Source organism: Marmota flaviventris, chromosome 19 (genome assembly GCF_047511675.1).
Source record: "Marmota flaviventris isolate mMarFla1 chromosome 19, mMarFla1.hap1, whole genome shotgun sequence".
Taxonomy (NCBI): domain Eukaryota; kingdom Metazoa; phylum Chordata; class Mammalia; order Rodentia; family Sciuridae; genus Marmota; species Marmota flaviventris.
The window spans coordinates 12571569-12578380 of NC_092516.1; positions in this window are offsets into that span (position 1 = coordinate 12571569).

A 6812-nucleotide genomic window follows, 5' to 3' on the forward strand; every position below is an offset into this window, starting at 1 on the left:
CTTCCCCAGAACGTGATTGTAGACGGCTGGTGTGAGTTCGGGAATAAAGAGTTGCTGTTTGAATCTACAAGCTGTGTGGTGGCTCGTGATTGTGTGCCCAGCCAGACTGCGGCATTTGGTGGCCCGTACGGGGAACTTCTGAAGTTTAGAGGTAAGTGAAATTGCTCGCCCCTGAGGAAGAGCGAAAGAATGGGTGACCAATTCAAAAAACAATGTGTTATTGTTTTGATTTATCTTGTTTTTGTTTCAAGCTGCCTATCCCTAGAAATTTCTCAGGCAAACTGGAAAAAATGGTTGACTAAAGGTTTGAAGTTTGTCGGCCCTGAGGAAGAGAAAATTGATACAATGATTTTTTATTCCGTTTTTGTTTCATTCAGTTTCGGCTTTGTTTTGTGCTATCTTATTGGGTTGCGTTATCTTTATAGTAGATTAGAAATTAGTAAAAAACAAACCGAAAAGATGTTAAGTAAATTGTTAGAGGTTCAGACCATGGAGAAAGACATTTTAGATCAAGCAAAAGAGAAGGTCTCTCGAGCTAGTCAGACAGAGGAAGAAAATTTAAAGGAAAAGGGGTTGTTAGGAAAAAGGCCACAACAGGAGGCTGTTACTAACTCCGTTTTATCACAAGAGGGCGTAATTCAACCAACAGCCCCACCGATGGAGACAGCTGAGTGGCCCTCAAACCCCGTAGTTGATAAATGGGATCCTGAGACAGGACCTCAAAGATTAGCATGCCCTGTACTTGAACAGGCTGGAGGGCAGCGAATTCACCGTGCATTAGATTTTAAAACAGTGAAGCAGTTAAAGGAGGCTGTAACAACCTATGGCCCCCAAGCTCCCTTCACGGTAAGCATGGTCGAGTCCATTACTAACTTGGACATGACGCCAGCAGATTGGGCTAGCATGTGTAAATCTGTACTAAATGGAGGACAATATTTGTTATGGAAGGTTGCCAATGAGGAATTTTGCACTGAGACAGCTAGGCGAAATGCAGCAGCCGGTTACCCTCAAAGAAATCTAGATATGTTGTTAGGAAAAGGACCTTATGAGGGTCAACGGCAACAAATTGAATATGATCCTGCTATATATGCACAAATTGCTGCAGACGCAGTTAGGGCATGGAAGACTTTACAAGGACATGGAGATTTACAAGGTCAGCTATCTAAGGTAATACAGAGAGCTAATGAACCTTACGCTGACTTTGTAGATAGGCTAATTCAAACGGCTGCCAAAATTTTTGGGGATACAGAACAAGCAATGCCATTAATAAAACAACTGGCTTATGACCAAGCAAATCGTTGCTGCAGAGAGGTTATTAGACCATGGAGACATGAAGATTTAAACACATATATTAAATTATGTAGAGATATTAATGAACAAGGGCAAGTCTTGGCAGCTGCAGTACAACAGGCTTTAGATGCCAGGCCAAAAACATGCTATGATTGTGAACAAACAGGACATTTTAAAAGGAATTGCCCCATAGGAGGAGGGTTTAACAAAAGTAGGTATCAAAGGAATAGAATACCGGGTATTTGCCCAAGATGCCGTAGAGGGAGACATTGGGCTAATGAATGCCGTTCTCAAACCACCATAGAAGGTACTCCCTTATCAAAAAACGGACAAAGACCAGGTATTTATCCAAGATATCGTGGAGAAAGGCATCAGGCTCCATTGCCAAAAAACGGACAGGGGGGCCCAATGCTCCGGGGCCCACAACCACAAATATACGGGGCAGTGGAGGATCCCAGCAACACCATCAGGGTAGTGCCCAGGACACATTGTCCATTAAATCCCTCATCAGACAAACCCGAGGGAGCGCAGGGTTGGACATCTGCGCCTCTGCCAGAGCAGTATTAACTCCAGAGATGGGAGTTCAAATCATTCCCACAGGAGTAAAAGGACCTCTTCCCCAAGGAACAGTAGGCTTATTACTGGGACGTAGTTCATCTACATTAAAAGGACTTATGATAAGTCCTGGGGTAATTGATCCCGATTATGTAGGTGAAATAAAAATTATAGCTAGTTCTCCAAGAGGTATATCAGTAATTTCACCTGGAGATAGAATAGCACAGTTGTTAATAATACCCAGCCTACATAATAAATTTCCTAGTCATAGTGTAGAAAGAGGTTCCAGGGGATTAGGCTCCACAGGTGTAGATTGGGCTATGTTGTCTTTAAATTTAGATTCTCGCCCAATGCTAAAACTAAATATTCAAGGTCATGAGTTTAATGGGCTACTGGACACAGGAGCTGACCTTAGCATTATCTCTCGTCAAGAATGGCCAAAACATTGGCCATTACAACAAGCCACTCAAACGCTTCGAGGCCTAGGAGTGGCGACTAATCCCCATAGAAGTTCTATGATATTAGATTGGAAGGATCCTGAAGGATGTGAAGGAACTATACAGCCATATGTATTGGATCATCTTCCTATAAATTTATGGGGACGAGATGTCCTAGATCAATTAGGTTTGACGTTAACAAATAACATCAATCCTAATGCGCCCACTAGGGCTAGACAAGGCTTTAGGAAAGAAAAAAGATTAGGAAAACAAGGGCAAGGTATAGCAGCACCAGTACAAATAGATCAAGGAACAGACAGACATGGGTTGGATTTTCAGAAAGGGCCACTGAGACAATCAAAATTACTTGGAAATCAGAAAGACCAGTGTGGGTTCCTCAGTGGCCCCTGACTAAAGAAAAGACACAAGTAGCCCATGATCTGGTCAAACAACAATTAGCGGAAGGACATATACAACCTTCCATATCTCCCCATAATACTCCCATTTTTGTCATCAAAAAGAAATCTGGTAAATGGAGATTATTGCAAGATTTAAGAGCCATTAATAATGAGATGGTTATTATGGGACCTGCTCAATCAGGGATTCCTCAATTGTCTGCTTTGCCAAAAACCTGGCATGTTTTAGCTATAGATATTAAAGATTGTTTTTTTTCAATTCCAATTCATCCCAAGGATAGTCCACGTTTTGCATTTACTATCCCTGCATTAAATCATGAAGGTCCTGATCAGAGATATGAATGGAAAGTACTCCCTCAAGGGATGGCTAACAGTCCAACTATGTGTCAAATATATGTTAACAAAGCAATCCAGCCACTTAGAAATCAAAATCCTGAACTACAAATATTTCACTATATGGATGATGTATTATTGGCACATAAAGATAAAAACATATTGCTGGAATGTTATGCCACACTTACAAACTTATTAAAAAATTATAATCTAGAGATAGCAATAGATAAAGTACAATTAAATTTTCCAATTAATTATTTAGGAGTTCTATTATCCTCAACCATGGTCCGTCCACCAAAAATTCAAATACGAGTAGATCAACTCAAATCACTTAACGACTTTCAAAAGTTATTGGGAGACATAAATTGGATAAGGCCTTATCTAGGTATACCAACAGGAGAATTGGGACCTTTATTTGATATTCTAAAAGGTCCATCAGATCCAAATTCACCCCGCATGTTAACTCCTAAAGCAAGAAAGGCATTAAAAATTATTGAAACATATATGGAAAATATGCATTTGGATAGAATTGATATAAGTTTGCCTTTATTATTTATTGTACTACCAACAAAAAATATTCCTACAGGAGTATTTTGGCAAGACGGTCCATTATTGTGGATACATTTATCTTATTCTCCTAACACTATTCTTACTAGGTATCCTGAGGCTGTAGGACAATTAATACTCAAAGGAATAAAAGCAGCGAAGGGAGTGTTTGGAATTTCTCCCAATAAAATTATTACTCCATATACTATGGATCAAATTGATGAGTTAGCTAATGAGTTAAATACTTGGGCAATAATCATGTGTAAATCTAATGTTTCATTTGATAATCATTTACCATCTAATCCTTTGTTGTCTTTTTGGTCTAAGCATCCTGTAGTTTTTCCTAAAATGACAAGAAAAACACCTATCATGAATGCTCCAAATATTTTCACTGATGGGTCAAATAATGGTACAGCAGCAGTAGTTACCCCTGATCAAACTTTTACATTTTTAGTACCCAAACAATCAGCTCAAAAGGTAGAGCTTAATGCAGTTTTACAAGCTTTTTTGATGTTTAAAGATTCTGTATTTAATTTATTTTCTGATAGTCAGTATGTAGTTAATGCTATAGTATCTCTTGAAGATGCTGGTAGGATTTCCCCTTCTTCTACTGTTTTCTCTTTGTTTTCCACTATACAAAGTCTAATCTGGGACAGAAAAGATCCATTCTTCATAGGACATATTAGGGCACATACAGGATTGCCTGGAGCCCTTAGTTTAGGCAATGATTTAGCAGATAAAACTACACATGACATACATATTTTCTCTACATTTGAAGAAGCTACAAATTTTCATAAAAGGTTTCATGTTAATGCTAATACTTTACAAAAGCGTTTTAAAATAACTAAGGAACAAGCCAGACATATAATAAAACAATGTCAAAATTGTGTGACATTTTTACCACAAGTTAATCTTGGAGTCAATCCTAGAGGACTGATACCTAACCATATTTGGCAGATGGACGTCACACACTTGCCAGAATTTGGAAAATTAAAATATTTACACGTTACAGTTGATACTTCTTCCGGATTTTTGATGGGCTCCCTTCATGCCGGAGAAAAAACTAAAGATGTTATAGCTCATTGCTTACAAAATTTTGCCACTGTGGGCGTTCCTAAACAGCTAAAAACCGATAATGGTCCTGGCTATACCTCTACCTCTTTTAAACAATTTTGCTCATCATTTGGTATTACTCATATAACAGGAATCCCATACAATCCACAGGGACAAGGCATAGTTGAAAGAGCTCATCAAACTATTAAAACATACTTATTAAAGCAAAAAGAGGGAATTGGAAGGGGGTATATATCCCCCAAAGATAAACTTAAAATAACGCTTTTTACTCTAAACTTTTTAAATTTGGATTCATCAGGACTTAGTGCTGCGGAAAGGCATATGTATCCAAAAAATGTACATAAGCCTAAAGTACTTTGGAAAGATATTCTAACAGGACAATGGAAAGGTCCTGACCCAGTGATTGTCTGGAGTCGGGGGTCTGTTTGTGTTTTTCCACAGGGAGAACAGCAGCCCATTTGGATTCCAGAGAGATTAACTAAAACAGTCTCTACAGATCGAAAAGAAGATGATTTGACTCAAATCCATAACAGCTGATATCCAGAACTCCAGCTTGGCCATTCTTACATCTGCGACAGTGATTAACCAGGATGCTTTTTTCAATAGCTATTTTATTATTGCATTTTTCCACATCATAAGGTTCTATTTTTATTTTTTGAGCTCATACAAACCTAGGTTAATGTTTTTCTGATCAGTTTTATTTTTTGACTGTGGAGTTTTTAAACATTGCAATGGAGATTTCACCTAGGTAAAGCTACAAGGCCTTTACTATTTTCTTATGTGTTGTACGTTTGTGTACACTCTTGTGTTTTGTGTTGTATGTCTGTATGTGCGTATGTCCATATTTCTTATATGAGGAGCGCTCATGAAAAAATGGATCCGAATTATTATTATTTTTATTCACGTGATTTAAATGGTTTAATTTAAATTAGGTAAACAGCTGTTAAGGATTGTTTTTAAAGGTGGTTAACAGATCTGTTTGTTTACTAGTTTAAATTAGGTAAAAGGCTGTTAAGGATTGTTTTTAAAGTAGGTTAACAGATCTGTTTGTTTACTTTCACCTTTCCTTTTCATTATATTTAATAATTCTTTTCAGGATAATGTCTCTTTAGCATCATTGCCAGAATTCCTATCTCCATCCCAGTGCCGGTGAAGAACTCAACAAGTAATGCTCAATCAAAGAGTCAACTTACTTTGGGAGGAAACGGATTTTGGGAGGAAATGGACATATTGATAGATTCCTCTGCTTTGAACTGCTTGCAGAACTTGCCTGGACTATGTAACTATCATTTGGTGCAGCGAATTGTGGTAATGCTGGCATATCTTTGCTGATGGTGTCACTAGTGATGCAATTTTTATTTCCTTGCCAGCGCACCCCATGTTAATTGTGGTAGTGCTGACATATCTTTGCTGATGGTGTCACCAGTGATGCAATTTTTTCCCAAGGAGCCGTCAATTGGCTTGGTGTCGTGGCATTTCTGTATCCTCCTCCCTTCTGCTAGTTAACCTCACTCCCCCACTGGCACCAAGGCCAAACTTGGGGGCCAACAGAGGTGAGGCAAAGAACCTCACCCCCCCACTGGTGCATAGACCTATCCACAAGTATGGCTGTATGCTGGACCGGTAGTCAGTGACGGGTATGATTCAATTGCAGTGGTACCAACCTAAGACAGGAGGCTGACGCCTGAAGGTCAGTTTTCCGATGACGGGTAAGAACCATATGTTGAATTGGACAACCTACCAGGCACGGTCCTTAAGCCACATTGCTTGTTGTTTAATTAATCAGAAGGGGGGAGATGCTGGGAGCCATTAGCCAAGTAGGTATGACAATTTCCTTGCCAGCGTACCCCATGTTGCTGACATGTTGCAGCGACATTGAATGTAGGTGACCTTGCTCAAGGACCAAGGCAGATTAGGGTGTTCCCGGTTTTAAGATAATCCTGTTTAGGGCGTTCCCAGTTTAGGTTCCAGGTTTAAGGTTTAAGATTATTCCTCCTGGGAATAGGGCGTATCCTGCTGCCTGAGTTCCCCTTGAGTTCTCACGTGATTCAGACAGTATATTTTGGAGATAGAAGCCCAGTGGAGGTGGATTTGGGAGAGAACGTGGATTTGGGCAGAGAACGTGGACTTCCCCAGAACGTGATTGTAGACGGCTGGTGTG